This window comes from Leucopleurus acutus (assembly GCF_964270905.1).
Source record: "Leucopleurus acutus genome assembly, chromosome: 6".
Lineage (NCBI taxonomy): Eukaryota > Metazoa > Chordata > Mammalia > Artiodactyla > Delphinidae > Leucopleurus > Leucopleurus acutus.
Window position 1 is genome coordinate 111,084,807 of NC_139149.1, and position 20,457 is coordinate 111,105,263.

At 39.4% G+C, this 20,457-nt stretch overlaps 1 protein-coding gene across 6 annotated transcripts in view; it reads left to right on the top strand.

Annotated features, from left to right (window-relative positions):
• DIS3L2 (DIS3 like 3'-5' exoribonuclease 2) overlaps positions 1-20,457 on the top strand; it is a 374,902-nt gene that overhangs the window by 33,812 nt on the left and 320,633 nt on the right. The gene's annotated exons all lie outside the window — the stretch shown is intronic.

The following is a 20,457-nucleotide window of genomic DNA, read 5'->3' on the forward strand; positions in this document are numbered from 1 at the left end:
CCATTTAGTTTTAGTGATAGATCGAATTTCATATCTATACTACAGGGTTTGTTCTAGCCTTTCTACTTCCTATATTTCTTTCTCCAACATTGATACATCTGACTCCTGTTATCCACAATAGTACCAATAAGTAAACAAATATTTACTTATTTGTTTAATTCCAGAATACACGGAAAGTAGTTTTAGAGTTGCTAACTTATACCTCTGTGAAAAACTAATCTATTAATTAGAATTTAATTCTTATTTACACTTCTTTTTTGTCTTTAGCCTTAGGATTGAGTTAAATAATGTGCTCAAAAGTTACTTCGGTTAGTTTTTTTCCCTCCATCCCTTTAGTATGTTGTACTTTTCATTTTAAACATAGTTAGGATCACTTGTTTTTATTTGCACTGCATTTCAGGCTATTTCCCCCATTTTAATTTTATTTTATGTCGCTTTTTTTTGAGTATGTGAAACATGAGTATGATTTCAAAAGTCAAAACATACAAAAAGGCATATGCAGTGAAATGTTACTCCACATCCATTTCTTTTACCAAGTTTTCACTTTTCTCCTTTTCACCCTGTTCCCACCTACCCCCTGTAGTTATATAGTGTCACTAGTTCTAATTTACTATTTTGTGTGTCTTTTTGCACAAATGAGCATATGTTTGTGTGTAATTCTTGTTTTTTCTTCTTTTTCATAAAAGGAAGCATACTATGCATCATCTGTCCTGTAATTAATTCACAAACTCATGAGTTGGGCAAAGTAGAACACTTCTCTGTGGTGAAATGAGTGGCTTCAGCTAAATCTGCAGGGGTGAGTGGGGACTTCATCAGGTTATGGTCAAGTTGAGCCAAGAACAGGAAGCAGACTGGAGTCACCCAGACTTTCTGCTTTGGGTTAAAATGACAATAATGACTTTGGTAGCAGGGATCTTGGTGATATTATCTCTCGAGACTGCTCTAATCTAGAGTGTCGTCCTCCAGTCTAGCAGTTGCCCTCTATGCCTGGTGCAGTTGTGATCCTGGAGTCTCCTTTCTCTGTCATCTTGGAAATTACCTTTGTACTTCTTTTGTGCTGTGTTTCTTCCTCATTGTATCCCATATCATGCTTTTTCTTCGTTTACTTTGTCATTTTGGTGGAGCACATCTTTTTGTAGCCTCATAAGAAAAAATATGTGAACTTTTTTTAGATCTGTACTTCTGAAAATGTCTTTTATTCTACCCCCCATGCTTGATTTTTAGTTTGGCTGCATATAGAATTCTAGGTTAGAAATAATTTTCCTTAACTTGTTTTACTACTTTATTGAGGTTTAATTTATGTACATTAAATATTTCCAATACTTAACATTTTTTCTGAGGATCTAGTTTTTGTTCTGGTATCATTTCCCTTTAGCCTGAAGAACTTCCTTTGGTGTTTCTTGTAGTGCTTGTAGTTTCTTATTTTGCTGGTGATGGATTTTCTTGGTTCCCCTTTACCTGAAAAAGGTCTTTATTTTGCCTTCATTCCTGAAAGATATTTGTGCTGGATATCGAATTCAGGTTGATAGTTTTTCCTTTCAGCCCTTTAAAGAAGTTGTCCTGCTGTCCTCTGGCTATCATGAAAGAAGATGATAAGATGTTTTAGGAGTGCTGACAGTGTTCCGCTGTCTTCTGGATGCCTTGAAAGAAGATGATAAGAAATAAGAGGAATTCTCTGGTGGTCCAGTGGTTGGGACTCTGCCTTCTCACTGCTGAGGGCCCGGGTTCAATCCCTGGTCTGGGAGCTAGGATCCCACAAACAGGGCGGTGCAGCCAAAACAAAAAAAGATAAGAAATCTGCTGCCATTTGAATATATTCCCTTCTGTGTAGTGCACCATTTTCCTTTGGCTGCTTTAAATTTTGTCTGTATCTTTGGTTTCTAGCAGTTTGGTTATGATGAATCTATATGTAGTTTTCTTTGAATTTTTCCTTTTTGGGGTTCATTGAGCTTCTTGAATCTATATATTTATATCTTTTACACCAAATCTGGGATGTTTTTGTCAATATTTACTCTACTTTTTTGGATTCATTCTCTCTTTATCTTTTGGGACTCCAAGAACCTATGTTTGGTCTTTTGATATTGTCCCTTAAGACCATAAGGTTCTGTTCATCTCTTTGTTGAGTCTTTCTTCTGTTTTTCAGATTGTATAATACGTATTGATAAATTTAAGCTCATTGACTTTTTACCCTTTATCTCTATTTTGCTCATCCACTGAATTTTTAGTTTCAGATATTTTTCAGTTTTAAAATTTCCATTTTTAAAGTAAAATTTTATTTCTCTGTTGAGATTTCTTATCATTTCATTCATTCACATATCTTTTCCTTTACCTCAAAGAGCATAGTATTCATGGCTGGTTTAAAGTCCTTGTCTGATGTTTCTAACTTCTGAGTCATTTTGAAATTGGCAAATGTTAATCTTTTTCACTTCAGAATGGGTCACATTTTCTGGGTTTCTTGTATTTGAAATAATTTTTGATTGTGTCTTGGATGTAGTTAATAGCATCTTTTGTAATTCTGAATTCTTTTAAATTCCGCGGAAGAACGTTGATGTTTTTGATTTCATTGGCCTTTAGTCTCAGACCTCATTAGGTTCAGACTGTAAGTCTTGTATTCTGTAGCTTCAAGTCTCAGTTCACTTGTTTAAGCCTATATAATGCTGCGTTGAGTCTGTCCTACACACTTACACAGTTGGAGGGTCAGCCTGAGACTTGTACAATGTTTATAAGAATTAAGGGAGTCCCTTCTTCAGCTCTCTCTTCTAGATTCTCACTGGCAGCCAGCTGTGGTTGCCCAGGCTTCTTTCCCTTTCTTCTGGCCAGGCAGCCTGTGGGATTTCTCTTGAAGTTTTAGCTGCCTGTACTGCACCACTCCTGTGACTGCAGCCTGCCTATCAGGCGAAACTGCCCCTGTTCCAACCCCCACCCCCCAAAACCCCCCCCCCCAAAAACAAACACATGAAACTCACTTCAGTGCCAGTCACGTCCCTAAACTTCTACTCCTCCTAATAGCATCTTTTGTTTACTCTTCAGAATCTCCAGGTAGTGTTTTTCCCCAGAATTTATAATTGTTAACCTAATTTGTTTCTTATTTATTTATTTAATTTTTATTAGTAAAATTAAAAAAAATTGAAGTATAGTTGATTTACAGTATTAGTTGTAGGTGTATAGCATAGTGATTCAATATTTTATAGATTATATTCCATTTAAAGCTATTACAAAATAGTGGCTATATTTCCCTGTGCTGTATAATATATCCTTGTTGCTTATTTATTTTATACATAGCAGTTTGTGTCTCTTAATCCCATACCTCTATCTTGCCCTGCCCCCCTTCCTTCTCTCATGGTAACCCCTAGTTTGTTCTCTATGTTTGTGAGTCTGTCTCTGTTTTGTTATATACATTTGTTTGTGTTATTTTTTGGATTCCACATGTAAACGACATCATACAGTATTTCTTCCTCTGACTCATTTCACTATGTAGGTCCATCTGCGATGTTGCAAATGTCAGAATTTCATTCTTTTTTTATGACTGAGTAGTATTCCACTGTATGTATACACTACATCTTCTTTATCTGTTCATCTGCTGAGGGACACTTAGGTTGCTACCATGTCTTGGCTATTGCAAATAATGCTGCTATGAACATTGGGGTGCATGTATCTTTTCAAATTAGTGTTTTCATTTTTTTAGAATGTATACCCAGGAATGGAATTCCTTGATCATATGATAATGCTATTTTTAGTTTTTTGAGAAACCTCCATACTGTTTTCCACAGTGGCTGCACCAGTTTACATTCCCAACAGTGTATGAGGGTTCCCTTTTTTCCACATCCTTGCCAACATTTGTTCTTTGTGTTCTTTTTGATGATTGCCATTCTGACAGGGGTGAAGTGGTATCTCACTGTGGTTTTGATTTACATTTCCCTGCTGATTAGCGATGTTGAACATCTTTTCATGTACCTGTTGGCCATCTGCATGTCCTCTTTGTAAAAATGTCTATTCAGGTCTTATGCCCATTTTTATTTTTATTTTATTTATTTATTTTTTGCGGTACACAGGCCTCTCACTGTTGTGGCCTCTCCCGTTGCGGAGCACAGGCTCCGGACGCGCAGGCTCAGCGGCCATGGCTCACGGGCCTAGCCGCTCCGTGGCATGTGGGATCTTCCCGGACCGGGGCACGAACCCGTGTCCCCTGCATCGGCAGGCGGACTCTCAACCACTGCGCCACCAGGGAAGCCCTTATGCCCATTTTTTTTTTTTTTTTTTTTTTTTTGCGTTACGCGGGCCTCTCACTGTCGTGGCCTCTCCCGTTGCGGAGCACAGGCTCTGGACGCGCAGGCTCAGCGGCCATGGCTCACGGGCCCAGCCACTCCGTGGCATGTGGCATCTTCCCGGACCAGGGCACGAACCCACGTCCCCTGCATCGGCAGGCGGACTCTCAACCACTGCGCCACCAGGGAAGCCCCCTTATGCCCATTTTTAAATTGGGTTGTTTGCTTTTTTGATGTTGAGTTGTATGAATTGTTTGTATATTTTGGATATTCACCTCTTATCGATCATATCATTTGCAAATATTTTCTCCCATTCAGTAGGTTGGATTTTTGTTTTGTTGATGATTTCCTTTGTTGTGAAACAGCTTTTAAGTTTAATTAAGTCCCATTTGTTTCTTTTTGCTTTTATTTCCTTTGTCTTAGGGGATAGACCCAAAAAAATATTGCTACAATTTTTGTCAAAGAGTGTTCTGCCTATGTTTTCTTCTAGGAGTTTTCTGGTATCTGGTCTTACATTCAGGTCTTACATTAATCCATTTTGAGTTTACTTTTGTATTTGCTGTTAGAAGCTATCCTAATTTTATTCTTTTACATGTAGCTGTCCAGTTTTCCCAGCACTACTTATTGAAGAGACTTTTTTCTCCATTGTATATATTCTTGCCTCCTTTGTTATAGATTTATTGGCCGTAAGTATGTGGGTTTATTTCTGGGGTTGCTTTTTGGTTCCATTGATCATGTGTCTGTTTTTGTGCCAGTACCATCCTGTTTTGATTACTGTACCTTTGTAATATAGTCTAAAGTCAGGGAGTGAGATTCCTCCAGCTCTGTTCTTCTTTCTCAAGATTGTTTTGGCCAGTTTGGGGACTTTCTTGTTTCCATACAAATTTTAAAATTATTTGTTCTAGTTCTGTGTAAAATGCCATTGGTAATTTGATAGGGATTGCATTGAATCTGTCGATTGCCTGGATACTGTGGTCATTTTAACAGTATGAATTCTTCCAATCCAAGAACGCGGTATATCCTTCCATTTGTTTGTGTCATCTTTGGTATCTTTCATCAGCGTCTTATAGTTTTCAGAGTACAGATCTTTTGCCTTGTTTGGTATGTTTATTCCTAGGTATTTTATTCTTTTTGATGCAATTTTAAATGGGTTTTTTTTTTCTGCTTTCTCTTTCTGATAGTTCATTATTAGTGTATAGAAAAGCAACAGATTTCTGTATATTAAGCTTGTATCCTGCAACTTGACTGAATTCATTTATTAGTTCCAGTAGCTTTTTGGTGGAGACTTTTGGGTTTTCTATGGCGTTATCATGTCATCTGAAAATTGTGACAGTGTTACTTCTTTGCTTCTAATTTGAATGCCTTTTATTTCTGTTGATTGCTCTGGCTAGGACTTCCAGTACTATGTTGAATAGAAGTGGTCAGAGTGGGCATCCTGTCTTGTTCCTAAATTTTGTGGGAAGGCTTTTAGCTTTTCACCATTGCATATGATGTTAGCTGTGTGTTTGTTGTAAATGGCTTCTATTATATTGAGATATGCTCTCTCTATACTCACTTTGGTGAGAGTTTCTATCATTGATGGATGTTGAATTCTGTCAAATGCTCTTTCTGTGTCTATTGAGATGATCATATGATTTTTTTCCCCTTCCTTTTGTTAATGTGGTATATCACATTGATTGATTTGTGAATGTCGAACCATCCTTGCTTGCGTGCCTGGAATAAATTCCACTTGATCAGGGAGTATGATCCTTTTTGTATATTGTTGGAATTAGGTTGCTAATATTTTGATGAGGATTTTTACATCTATATTCATCAAAGATACTGGCCTGCAGTGTTCTTCTTTTTGTATTGTATTTTGTCAGGTTTTGGTATCAGGATAATGATGGCCTTGTAGAATGAATTTGGGAGTGTTCTGTCCTCTTCAGTTTTTTGGAATAGTTTGACACGGATAGGTATTTCCTCTTCTTTATATGTTTGGTAGTATTACTCCGTGAAGCCATCCAGTCCTGGACTTATGTTTATTGGGAGCTTTTTTTTTTCAATTACAAATTCAATTTCACTACTAGTGATCCGTCTGTTCAGATTGTTTCTTCCTGATTCAGTCTCGGCATGTTGTATGTTCATAGAAATTTGTCCATTTTTTCTTGTTTGTCCAGTTTGTTGGCACATAACTGTAGAATTCTCGTATGATTTTTTGTATCTCTATGGTATTGGTTGTTATTTCTCCTCTTTCGTTTCTTATTTTATTTGGGTTCTCTCTTCTTGATTAGCCTGGCTAAAGGTTTATCAATTTTGCTTATGTTTTCAGAAAACCAGCTCTTGGTTTCATTGATCTTTTGTGTTGTTATTTTGGTCTCTATTTTATTTATTTCCTCTCTGATCTTTATTGTTTCCTTCCTTCTGCTGACTTTGGTTTTGTTTGTTCCTCTTTTTCTAATTCCTTTAGATGGTAGGTTAGGTTGTTTACTTGAGATTATTCTTGTTTTTTGAGGAAGCCCTGTATTGCTATAAACTTCCCTCTTAGAACTGCTTTTGCTGCATCCTATAGATTTTGGAAAGTTGTGTTTCCATTTTTATTTTTCTCAAGGTATTTTTTGATTTCCTCTTTGATTTCTTCATTGAGCTGGTTTTTTTTTTAGTAGCATGTTGTTTAGTCTCCATGTGTTTGTGCTTTTTCCATTTTCCTCTCTATAATTGAGTTCTAGTTTCATACTGTTGTGGTCAGAAAAAATGCTTGATATAATTTCCATCCTCTTAAATTTGTTGAGACTTGTTTTGTGGTGTTAGCATATGATCTATGCTGGAGAATGTTTCATGTTTTCTTGATAAGAATGTGTATTCTGCTGGTTTTGAATGGAATGTCCTGTAGATATCTATTATTCCAACTGGTTTATTATGCTGTTTAAAACTACAGTTGCCTTATTGATTTTCTGTCTGGATGATCTGTCCATTGATGTTCGTGGGGAGTTAAAGTCCTCAACTATTATGGTATTATTGTCAGTTTCTCCCTTTGTGTGTGTTAATATTTGCTTTATATATTTAGGTGCTCCTGTATTGGGTGCAGGTATATTAACAAGTATATATAATATTCTCTTCTTTTATTGATCCCGTTATCATTATATAATGCCTTTCTTTGTCTTTTGTTATAAGACTTTGTTTTAAAGTGTATTTTGTCTGATATGAGTATTGCTCCCCTTGCTTTCTTATTGTTTCCATTTGCATGAAATCCTTTTCTATCACCTCTCTTTCAGTCTGTGTGTGTTTTTAACTCTGATGTGAGTCTCCAGTAAGCAGCATATAGATGGGTCTTGTTTTCTTTTACCCAATTAGCCACCCTATATCTTTTGATGGGAGCATTTAGTTTATTGACATTCAAAGTAATTATTGATTGGTATGTACTTATTGCAATTTTATTACTTGTTTTCTGATTGTATTTCTCTGTTCCTTTCTTCTTCTTTTTGTTTCTTCTCTTGTGATTTGATTTTCTTTAGTAGTATGTTTGTGTTCCTTTCTTTCTAGTTTTTGTGTATCTGTTGTAGGCTTTTTGATGTGGTTACCATGGGGTTCATATATGTTGACCTATAACTATACTTACTTGTTTTAAACTGATAGTCATATAAGTTCAAACACATTCTAAAAGGTCTACCATTTTTACTCCTCCCCCATATTTTGTGTTTTTGATGCCATATTTTATATTTTCATGTTTATCCATTAGCTGTTTGTTATAGTTACAGTTGCTTTTAAAATTTTTTGTCTTTTAATCTTTGTACTACTTTATTTAAGTGGTTGATCTCAGCCCTTACCATTAATTTGCCTTTCCTAGTGGGATTTTTCCTTTCCTACAGATTCTTAGTTCTTGTTATAGCCTTTTCTTTTTACTTAGAAAAGCCCTTTTAACATTTATTTTAGCGTAGGTTTAGTATTGATGAACTCTTTTGGTTTTTGCTTTTCTGAGAAGTTATTTATCTCTCCTTCAATTTTAAATGATAATGTTGCTGGGTAGAGTGTCCTAGGTTGCAGGTTTTTCCCTTTCAGCCACTCCCTTTTGCCCTGCAGAGTTTCTGCAGAGAAATCATCTGATAGCCCTGTGGGGGTTCCCTTGTACATGACTCTTTTTCACTTGCTGCCTTTAGGATTCTCTCTTTTTCTTAACTTTTGATATTTTAATTGTGATACATCTCAGTGTGAGTCTGTTTAGATTCATCTTATTTGGGTCCTTTTGTGCTTACTATATCTTCTTAAGGTTTGGGAGTTTTTCAGCTGTAATTTCATCAAATACATTTTTTACCCTCTTCTCTCTCATTTCTCCTTCTGGGACTTCTATAATGTGAATGTTGGTGTGCTTGATGTTATCTCAGAGAGCTCTTAAATTGTTCTCATTTTTTTTTTTTTGTGGTACGCAGGCCTCTCACTGTTGTGGCCTCTCCCGTTGCGGAGCACAGGCTCCGGACGCGCAGGCTCAGCGGCCATGGCTCACGGGCCCAGCCGCTCCGCGGCATGTGGGATCTTCCCAGACCGGGGCATGAACCCGTGTCCCCTGCATCGGCAGGCAGACTCTCAACCACTGCGCCACCAGGGAAGCCCCTGTTCTCATTTTTAAAAGTTGTTTTTCTTTTTGCTGTTCTTATTGAGTGATTTCCGTTATTCTGTCTTCCAGATCACTTCTACATTCTTCTGTTTCACTTAGTCTGCTACTCATTCCTTGTAGTGTGTTTTACCTTTCAGTTGTTGTATTCTTCAGTTCTCACTGGTTCTTTTTTATATTTTCTAGCTCCTTGTTAAAAGTCTCACTGTTTGTCTATTCTTTTCCCTAGTTCAGCTAGCATCCTTATTACTGATGCTTTGAATTCTTTATCTGGTAAATTGTATATTTCTGCTTCATTATTTTTTTTTCCCAGGGATTTTCTCTTGCTCTTTCAATTGAGACCAGTTCCTCTGTCTTTTCATTTTGCTTAACTTTCTCTGTCTCTGTGAATTTAAGTGAACTAGTTACCTATTGCAGTCTTAAAGGGGTGTCCTTATGTGAGAGTGTCCCTGTACAGCATGTGTGTGCCCAGTGCCTTTAGTGGGAGAACTGGATTTGTTGTGAACAGGAGTCACCATCTTTCTTTGAGATGTGCTGGCAGCTGTCACCTTGGTAGGAGGTGGGGCTGGAGATGGAAAGGCTGGGGTGGAGCCAGCTGTGAGGCAGGACTTCCCCTCTGCTCAGTGACCATTACTGCCTTATTGGGGAGTGGGGTTGGATCTCAAGATGATGGAGCAGAAGCCCTGAGGTTCTGGTCTGAGCTGGCTCTGTTCCGTTTAAGTGTGTGTTCTCCCCTCTCTCAGCACTGGCACCCTTGCCCCAGAGGGGGCCAGTGCTAGAGCAAGAGGGGCCTGTGTGGGCTCTCAGCTCATGATGGGGTGCAGGCCATGGTGAGATGGCTGCTGTCACAGATTGGAACTGCCCCCACGTGCTGCCTGTGTAAGTGCCAGCAACGGCCGCCTCTGCCATGCTGAGACACCACCCTGGGTCCCAGTTGCCTCTGTGTCCCACAGCCAAGTTCTCTTCCCACTTGTGGTAGCCCTTGCTCCAGTGTGGAGCTGTGAGGTGAAGTAAGTGTGGCTCTGGTGTACACTCAGCTCAGGCTAGGAAACGTGCCAGTGCAGTTCTGGGAAACTGGGCAGCCACTGGAGCAGTCCTTGTTCTGCTCTCTCCGCCCTGCTTAGGAAGCAAGCCAGCACTTGCACCCTCCTCATGAGTGGAATCCAGGCTTCCCACAGCTCTCCTGTTACTCCTAGTAGCCCTCCATCTAGCCAAGGGAGCTTGTCTTCCCTGGGTTGGACCCAAAACACTTGCTCCCCAGGGTGGATCTCTGCCTGTGTATTCTTCCTTTTCCTCTAAATCCCCTCCCAGTGGCGCAAGTTCTGACCTGATTGCTTCTCTTCCCTTCTTGCTGGATTCCATGTGGATCTTTCTTACAGCCTTGGTTGTACAGGAGTCTTTCTGCCAGTTTCCAGTTAGTTTTCAGTGAGAATTGTTCCTCATGTAGATGTATTTTTGATGTGTTTGTGGGGGGAGGTGAGTTCCACATCTTCCTACTCCACCATCTTGATTGATCCCCACCAGTTTGGTTTTAAGTCATTTTTCCAGGTTCACTGCCAAGCATGGGCTCTTCTGACTTACCATTTTCATCAGGAATTCACATGGTATGATATTGAAAAAATCTTTAGTAAGAGATGAGACCTGGAAGGTAGGTGTATTAGTCAGGGTTTTAGAGAAACAAAACCACTAGGACATGGATATGGAAAGGTATTTATCATGAGGACTGGCTCATGCAGTCATGGAGGCTAAGAAGGCCCACGGTGTGCTCTCTGCAAGCTAGAGACCTAGGAAAGCAGGTGGTGTAATTCAGTGAGTCTGAAGGACTGAGAACCAGGGGTCTGATGATGTACATTCCAGTCAAGGTCTGAAGGTCTGAGAACCAGGAGTGCCGAGGGCAGAAGTTCAGTGTCCCAGCTCAAGTAATCAGACTGGAAGGGCCAAATTCTTCCTTTCTCTTCCTTTTTGTTTTACTCAGACTCTCAACATACTGTATGATGCCCACCCGCATTAGGGAGGGTGAACTGCTTTAGTGAGTCCACCTATTCAAGTGCTAATTTCATCCAGAAACATTTTCACAGGTAGACTGAAATAATGTTTAGCCAAATATCGGCACCCTGTGATCCAATGAAGTTAACACATAAAATTAACCATTACAGGGCTTCCCTGGTGGTGCAGTGGTTGAGAGTCCGCCTGCTGATGCAGGAGACACGGGTTCGTGCCCTGGTCCAGGAGGATCCCACATGCCGCGGAGCAGCTGGGCCTGTGGGTCATGGCCGCTGGGCCTGTGCGTCCGGAGCCTGTGCTCCGCAGTGGGAGAGGCCACAGCAGTGAGAGGCCCGCGTACCGCAAAAAAAAAAAAAAAAAGAAAGAAAAATAAAAAATTAACGATTACATTGGATTAGATTACAGAGTTGCATTGAGGAACCCTTAAGGGTTTTGGAAATGCTGTTCATAAACTATCTTCTGTGTTTTAGGTGAAACATGGATTGAGGAAAAGAGATAAGTCGTTGAGAGACCTGTTAAGAATCTTGTTATCTTTAGGCTACGCTATTGCAACAATCTGAATTCAGACAGTGCTAATCAAGTTGGAAAGGGAGGAATCTGTTTAGGATACATGTTGAAGACAGAATAGACAAAATACGGTAATAGAGTATTATTAATGGAGAGAAAGAATTTAGATGACTGCTGTTTGCTGCCTACTGATGATAATGATGTCATTAATCTGGATGCAGTATGCAGGCAGAAAATCTGGTTTGAGGACAATAATAACTTGAATTAGAAACATGTTGCATTCAAAGCGCTTGCCAATATTATTCAACAGGAAGTTGGAAAGTTAAAGGAGAACTTCAGAGAGAAGGGTTGGAGATGTAGATTTAAAACTCTTTAACAGAGAAGTGAAATGAGTCTTAATAATAGAACATTGCAAATGGTAGGAACTGAAGAGGTAAGTGAAAGAAGAGGAGTCATCAAGGAAGTTTGAGAATTGCAGATAGAGTTAGAAGAACCAGGTGACTGCTGTGTCCTGGATGTCACTGGAGAAGAATGTGTAGTCCAAGGGGCTGATGAGTGGCATCCTGTTCTGGGGTGGCCTAGAAGAAAATAACTGAGACTATACCATTGTTCTGGTGATGAGGATTTTCCTCCCTGGGAATACTGAAAGCTTTATTTCATTGTAGAGATGAGGGCAAACATCATATTCCCAGGGGGATTAAAGAGTATGTCATGGGGAAATAGAGCTTATGAGTCTAGACCACATTTTCAAACTTTGGCAGAGACGGGAATGAGAGAAATAGAATGGTATCTGGTAGCTTGAAGCGTGCAGAATAAGAGCAGGGCCAGGCCCTTGATTTGGATGTATTCTGTTGGGGAGGCTACTGTGGAGAGAATAATGAGTATGACAAAGTTCTAGAGTAGATAGATAAAAATTGGATGAAGAGGGCTTCCCTGGTGGCACAGTGGTTGAGAGTCCGCCTGCCAATGCAGGGGACATGGGTTCGTGCCCCAGTCCAGGAGGATCCCACATGCCATGGAGCGGCTGGGCCCGTGAGCCATGGCCACTGAGCCTGCGCGTCCGGAGCCTGTGCTCCACAATGGGAGAGGCCACAACAGTGAGAGGCCCACATACCAGAAAAAAAAAAAAAAAAAAAAAATTGGATGAAGAACACACCTTGAGGAGGTTGTCAACATGTAGGGACGTTTCTTCCTCTCATACAGAATGAGAGGAGAGGATAGATGAAATCATAGAGGGCTTTTGTCAGAAAGAAGAGTGAGTCCGTATAGGGGAGAGTTGGGAATTGAAGGCATTGACTGTAAATGAGAGAGTTAAGGGTTAGGTTGACACTTCCTCTTCCAGCTATAGCATAGAAAATAATTGGAAACCAATCTTCCTTCTGAGAACAACTAGAAAAGCTCACTACCACCCTCTCTCCCCCAGCAAAGGAAAAAAAAAAAGAATTGAAGGTATTTGAGAGGTAATAAGAATGAATATCTAGGAGAGAATAAAGGCTTAGGGAGATAAGGCTAGTGTTTCGTGTTGTTTGTCTCCTACAGATGTTTACTAATTTTTGGAGGGATCAGCTGAAAGACTTAGAAGCTGAAAAACTGAGTGGTGAATCTGATAATCTCTTAGGGCCAGAGAGAAAAGGATTAGAATTTAGGCCCTGCCCAGGTTGGGAGTGTGTGGCCCTAGTGAAACAGTCTTATTTGGGATTGGTAGATACACCTACAAGTAAGGGTGACTGCATGTATATAGGCCTTTAAAGGAGTTGTAACTCTACTTTGAATACATTTAAACCCTGAAAAAAGATTAAGGTAATTTGTTTTATTTGTCTTAGGTACTTGGCAGAAGCAAATGTAAATCCTGTTTGAAAGATGATAACATTATACTAGACCTCAAATTATTACTAGAAACATTTTGAAAGTATAATGTCCAGCCCATAATAATAAAAAAGAAAATCAGGCACATGATCAAACAACACAAACAAAATCAAACAGAAGAAACAGAAGGTAATATTAGATCAGTAGGGACCTCTGATATTGGAGTTTTTAGGAGCCAACTTTAGTATAGCTATTCTTACCTTGTGCAAAGAGATAAAAGATTCACCATTTTCCACAGAGAACTGAATACTTTCGAAAGAATGATATGGAAAATCTAGACTTGAAAACATAATAACTGAAATTAGGAACTTGATGGGTTCAACAGAAGATTAGATATAGCTGAAGAGAGAATTAATGAAGTGGAGAATTACTGAAGCAATTGAGGGAGACGTTAAGACTTTGAGAAGGTCAAAAGTGTGTAATTGGAGTCCCAGACAAGGGGTTGAGAGAGAATGGGGCAGAAGTGATACTGAAGGAAATTTGCTGAAAGCTTTCCATAACTGTTGAAACTTATCAAGCAATAGATTCTCAAAACCTTACTAAGACTATGCAGAATAAAAAGAAATCCATACCTTGGTATATTGTATAAACCTGTAGATAACCAAAGACAAATAAAAAAATTTCAAAAGCTGTCTAGAGATGGGGAGAGGGAATAAAGTATACTTTCAAAGAACCAACAAGTAGAGTAATGGCTAACTTCTCAGCAGACACAATGGAAGCCAGAAGACGATGGAATGATATCTTCACATTAGAGAAAATAACTGTCAATCTAGAATTTTAAAACCTGCGATAATATCCTACAAAAATAAAGATGAAATACAGATATTTCAGACTTGGCAGTTTTTCAGTTGCACTAGCCACTCTTTAAAATGTTTGAAAGACAAATGTGGCTAGTGGCTACCTTATTGGGCAGCACAGATATTGATAATTCCCATCATTTCAGAAAGGACAGCATTGCTATAGATATTAAGAAAACCATGAGGATATTTTGAAGAACCACGGCCTCCTTCCCAAAAAAAGGGGAACCTTTAGGTGATATTGACAAATGCTTAAAAAATGCAACTTAACAAAACTGATCTAAAAAGAAATTTAAAAATTGAAACTATTTAAATGTTAATTTGTGTGTGTGTGTGTGTGTGATGTCTGCCTTTAGTATCAGGGGGAATACTATCCCCATAGAATTAATTGGGGAGTATTTCTCCTACTTTTTTAGAAGAGTTTGAAAAGGATTGGTGTTATTTTTTCTTTCTGTTTGGTAGAATTCACCAGTGAAGCTACCTGGGCTTTTTTTATTGGAAGATTTAAAATTACCAGTTTAATTTCTTTATTTTTTATATGTCTATTTAAAATTTCTATTTCTTCTTAAGTCAGCTTCAGTAATTTGTGTTCTTCTAGGAATTTACCCATTTCATCTAAGTTGTCTAGTTGGCATAAAGTTGTTCACTGATTCCCTTATAATCATTTTCATTTCTATAAAGTTAGTAGACCTGTCCCCTTTTTCATTCCTGTTTCTGTGATCATCCTGTGGAGGTGGAATGGACCCCTTCCCAATTAGTAGGATGTCTCTACTGATTGCACTCTGTACATCAAGAGAATCTGAGAGAAAATTTATTACTCACCTAGGAGACTCCTGGGGAGAGAAGGGTGGGTATAAGCATCTCTGGCCTGGCTTGAGCCAGAGGGAAGGAGTGAGGTTGGCCTTTATAATGGTTAGGGGACTGAAGATGCGGAGGTCCCATGTGCAGGCTGGGGATTTGTGAAATGTGAATTTCCCTCTCGTGCCAAAAAAGGTGGGGATGCAATGGACTTTCTTATCAACCTGTCCAGGTTGGGTCAAAGGGGAAGGGGGAGGTGAGGCTCAAGGTAAATTAGTGGTCAAACATCAAAAAATGGAGCCAGACTCTTTATCACAAGTTGTAAATTTTGGTTAAAATTTTTTTTGCAATTTTTGATTTTTCTTCAGATTGGATAATCTTGATTGATCTGTTTTTCCATGTTTATTGATTCTTTCTTCTGTTAGCTCAGATCTGCTCTTGAGTTCCTCCAGTGAAATTTTCATTTCAGTTGTTCTGTCTTTCAACTTGGAATTTCCATTTGGTTCTTTTAAAATAATTTCAATCTCTTACTGATATTTTTTATTTGATGAATCATTGTCATCATAGTCTCCTTTAAAGATGGTTTCTTTTAGTTCTTTGAACATATTTATAATAGCTGCTTTGAAGTCTTTGTTGCCTGAATCTAAAATCTAGGCTCACTTAGAGATAATTTTTATTGAAACTATCCCCTGCCCCATTGTATGGGTCAGACTTTTCTGGTTTTTTTTTTTTTTGCATATCTTATAATTTTTGTTGAAATCTGGATGTTGTTGATAATATATTCTGCATTCTGATTCCTTTTCCTCCAGAGTTGGAGGTGGTTCCTCTGTTTGTTTAGCGGCTTGCATGGGCTAATTCTGTGGAGTCTGTTTCTCTCATGGTGTGTAGCTAGCTGCTCATGTCTCTGCTCAGTTCTTTTTTTCTTGTTTTTATTTTTAAGCATGACTTTCTGATAGTTGCCCTTGAGTCAGCATATCTTAGTGGTCAGCTTATGATTAGTCAGAAGTTGTGTTTAAACTCCTTGAAACGATGAGGCCCCCACCCTTTGTCAGTGGTCCTGGTGAGACTTGGGAAATGCATTCAAAATTGAGGCAGTTTACAAGTCTGCCCTGGGTTTTGCTTTCTGTATTTGCAAGGCTCACATTCATCCAGGGATGAATAGCTCTGTAGGACCCACTCATTTCTCTCCTGTATGTTTACAGTCTTGAGCATACACATAGCAGGAAAATGTAGATTCTTAGAAGATGCACTTTGGTTGTCTCATTCCCTGATTCTCCCTGTTATATTTCTGGTTGGTCTCTTGATCTGTTGCTTGCCCTAACTGGTATTACAAACCAGACTAGCTGTGATATTGGCTTTTCCTGATTTTTTGCCCCTTAAATCACTATTGTCGTTAAAAATGCCTGTGGGCGTGGAATTCTTCTCGCTCTGCTCCAAATAAATTTAGCTCTCTCTGGCAGTGGGGTTGCCAGTCATTACAGCTTGCCCTGCCCTATTAGGACTTCCACATCAAGAAACTGGGGGTAGGTGTAGGATGGTGGGAGCCCTAGGCTAAACCACCATACATTTCCACTGTTGTTACTGAGATTCAGTAGATTTTTCTTGAATAAACACTTCTCAATTTGTTGTATGTCTTCGGTTAATATCCAGATCCTTAAATGGTTGGTTTTGATAATTTTGTCCATTTTTATTGTTGGGGATAATATTTGTCAAACTCCCTGCCTTCTCTCTCAGTTTCTCTGTCTCATTTTTAAACATTTAAATTTTATTCATACTAAATTTTATTTCAGAATATGTTATGAAGTAGGGATCTATTGGCTATTTTTTTAAAAAATGGCATTAAGTAGTGTTTTAACATTACTTAACTATTTCATGTGTTTCCCAATTATTTGCAATGTATATTTTTTATTTTTAAATTTCAGTGAGATTTATTTTAATCCCATCCTCTTTTTTTCTTTATTCCATTATTATATCCTCTTTCACATGTTTTTACCATCTCTCGCTTTCCATTGGCTCCATCTTAGCTTCTGAATAGGCTTAACCTTCTCTTTCTTTAAACCTCTCATGACTTATCTCCTTGAGTTTCCTTCACTACCCAGGTTCATTAATTTCTTCTGTTCTTGCTACTCATAAGGCTGAATGAGACTAGGGTAAGGCAAGTGAGATGCCTAGGGCACAAACATTTAAGGAGGCACTTATCTTGGAGTCCTACAAGCATGGGGATGGCACTTGTGTCACTTAGCTTTCATAAATTTTGTGTCCTAGGTGCCTTGCTTGCCTCACCCTAGTCCTGGCTCTGCTACTCATATTTCTCTCTAGTATATATTTGTTGTAACCTGGTTTTTGTCCCAGATAGTCTTCATTTATTCAAATTTTTGAGCACCTGCTCTGTACTATACATTGGGTCTCAAGACACCACTTCTTTTACCCAGATGCTTTCTTTGTTTACCCTTTCTCAAGTCTAGTGCTTTTCCTACATTACTCCTCATTCCTACTCTTTTGTACCATGTGACACTATTAACCATTACTGCCTGTTCATCCTAATCTTAGCCCAACTCTTCAGAATGTACAGCTCTTTCCATGGCAAGACACCCTCTCTAGGAGCCAGTGGGCAGTTGGGCAGTGTATCATTGGCTCTCATTCTGGAAGCTGGTGAGGATTAGCTGGTGACTTGTGCTTTTAGTGTGTCAGGGTAGGAGTGTCCAGGATTTTTCCAGGGTTAATGGGCCTTCACAACTACATCACTGGGAAGGGAAGGTTGCTTGCTTGTTTGTCTTCTGCTTAGCATCTTGTATTCTTGGAATCTTTCCATCTGCTTCCAGTGCTTTGATACCCAAAGGCAGACTTTGACTCTGCTCGGCTGGTCTGGCTTATTCCTGCTGACTTTGTTTCCTGGTTTTCCATTCTTTGCTGATTTGTTTTTAGCATGGTTTCCCTGAGTGACCCTGCTTTGCTTGGTGTTCTCACTGCTTGCTCATGAAAACAAACTCACCCAGTCATTTAAGGAGTGATTATTGAGCACCTGTTCTATCCTAGGTACTGTGGGAGCCAGTGGGATTATAGTGGTGATCTCAACTAAGCATTCCTTATCTTCCTGAGCTAGACAGAAAAGTTAGGTGTAAATCACACCAACTGAGGCATTTGCTGTGAAAAAAGGTTACAAATGCAGCTGGCCTAGGACATTTGAGTTGAGATCTCTGTGCCTCCGTCTCACTTGACCGGCAGTACCTCCCCTTACCTTTGAACTCTTGCCTGCATCAAGCCTTGATATGAAGCGCCCCATTGTCAATCCTGGCTCTTGGCTTTGGATCGCCTTTCTCCTGCTTGCGGCTTGCTCCAGCCCCTTGCCCCACCCAAGGCTGCCATTATTTGTTTTCTTAGTAGTTCGTGCAAACCCTGTTCATGAACCTGTCTTCCTTTGGAAGTCATTGTCTCCCTTGTTTTCTTAGCATCAGACTCTATTGTTTTTTTCCCCTGTATCTTTATTAGCTTCTTTATTATGTTTTCTACTTCTTCTTCCTCTTTGCAAAAAAAGTTGCCCTCACCCAGATTTTGTCCTAGGCCCTCTTCTGCATCACCTTACCCCTTTTTGGCAATCTCTTCCATTCTAGAAAACGTTGGGTTACCGTCTTTATGCAAGTGGCTGGCTAATTCATCTAAGTTATGCTCCAGTTTTCAAGTTCTTGGTGTAGAAGTATGTATTTCCACGTGTAGAGGCATATATATAGAGGTATGTATTGCCATGTAGAGGTATATAATACCCCAAGTAGAATTCATCATCTTCTCTAACTTAGTGATGTTATCATCTCCCAGTCTCCTTACTTGAAATCTCACGCAATTGCCACCTCCTTGCTCTCCTTCAGAAATGCCTGGTTGCCAAGTGGTGCCAGTTTTCCTATGTAATATACCATGTTAACGGTCTGTTCGTTTCAGTGTCTGCAGCTGCAACTCTAGTTCGGGCCTTCCTTTCCTTTCACCCAGTCTGTTCTGGTTCTTCCCTGAGGTGCAGCTGCTGCCAGTCTTTCTCAACTCTAGATGACTCTAAATGTGCTATGCCAGGTTAATTTTTCCTGAAACACAACTTTGGTCTGTTGTTCTTCTCTTCCGCTCATTCATGCTTCAGAAATTCCCTACCGCCTTTGAGAAACGGGGCAGGTTTTCTAGACCTCCCAACTTGTTTTATTTTCCTTGCCACTGCCTCCCTTCATATAGGCTGGACTCCATCCAAATGGAATTAATGTGGCAAGAACCTGCCTGTGTTTTTCTGTTTGTGTGTCTATATATTATTTTCCTTTTGCCAACAGTATGCTTTTCTCACATTCTCAGTTCTTAACATCTTTCCTGAAGCTCTCTTGGATTTCCTGATCTGGAGAGTCTCTCTTCCATCATATGTACATTACCCATACTTAAAAAAAAAGTGCTTATCACTCCCCAACTTGTATTAGTTGTTATTTTAATATGAGTTCTATAAGTCTAATTAACTTTTGTATCCCTCACTATGCCTAGTGTATAGTATCTTGCAGAAATAGTTGTTGAATTAAGGAGTGGATGAATGCATTTCTGAATGAAACCAGCAGATGGTCTGGACTCCTCTGTGTGCCTTTTCCACTACCTTGTTGTTTATCTAAGACCATCTGTTTCTCTCTCTTCTTGAAACTTCTTGACTTTATCTCTGAATCTCTTCACATATCACTAAGTGGCTTGTTACTCTGTCTCTGTTGCTTCTGCTCTCCTGAGTTAGTATTAATTTCAATTTAAAGAAAAATTACATCATTTTGGTGAAGGATGTGTGTGGGAAGTTTAGAGGAAAGGGTTTTAGTGTTCAGAATGACATCTTGATCCACTTTATGGGAAAGCAGGCTGCCCATCCGGATTTTGAGAATTTGCAAGTATAGGCTTGAATCCTGGGCCTGTGGCCAGCAGAGAATAGAAAGTAGATGTAGTGATGACATGTTCAGTGTCCAGGTCAAAGGCCAGGGGGCCAGCTGCAGGGCCCCACATTCCAGTCCGCTGAGCCAGGCAGCTGCCTTGTATTCCTTAGGAGCAGCTGCCGGAGCTTCTGGTCAGATGACTGGTTTGAAGTGATGGCAGGTAAGAGTAGGGAAGTAGATGTCTAACTACAGTATTCCCATTTTTTGAAAGCTAGTGAATCATCTGCAGTTCCATGCATAGTTGTGGACATCTGGTTGTGGCAGTAAATTAGGTTATGTTTATCTTGATGAATGCTAAGGAATTGATTTATTTGATTTTGTAGAAGAACGTCATTTGTCTAAGGTTAAACTTAGTAAATGCCGCATCTCTTGAGCCCTAGTTTAGTACCTATTTCATTATAGACTTTAGATTCTAGATCTTTATACCATTTTTCAAAACCGTATTCCCTCCTGCTCTTGTACATTCCCCTAGCTGAATAGAACCTCAGAACTCCTTAATTTCAACCTCATTGCCCTATTTGTGGAGATTGTTAGTTGAAGGGGCCCAAACAAGCAGGCTGGTGATACCCATGAAGTTGAAGACCTTGAAAAGCAAGTCAGGACAGATGGTGTGCTTGACTAACTGCCTAGGAGAAAGTGACACCAGGACCCAGGAGGGATACCACATTGCCTTTGCCATCCAAGTCCTAAATTTCCCAGAGCAC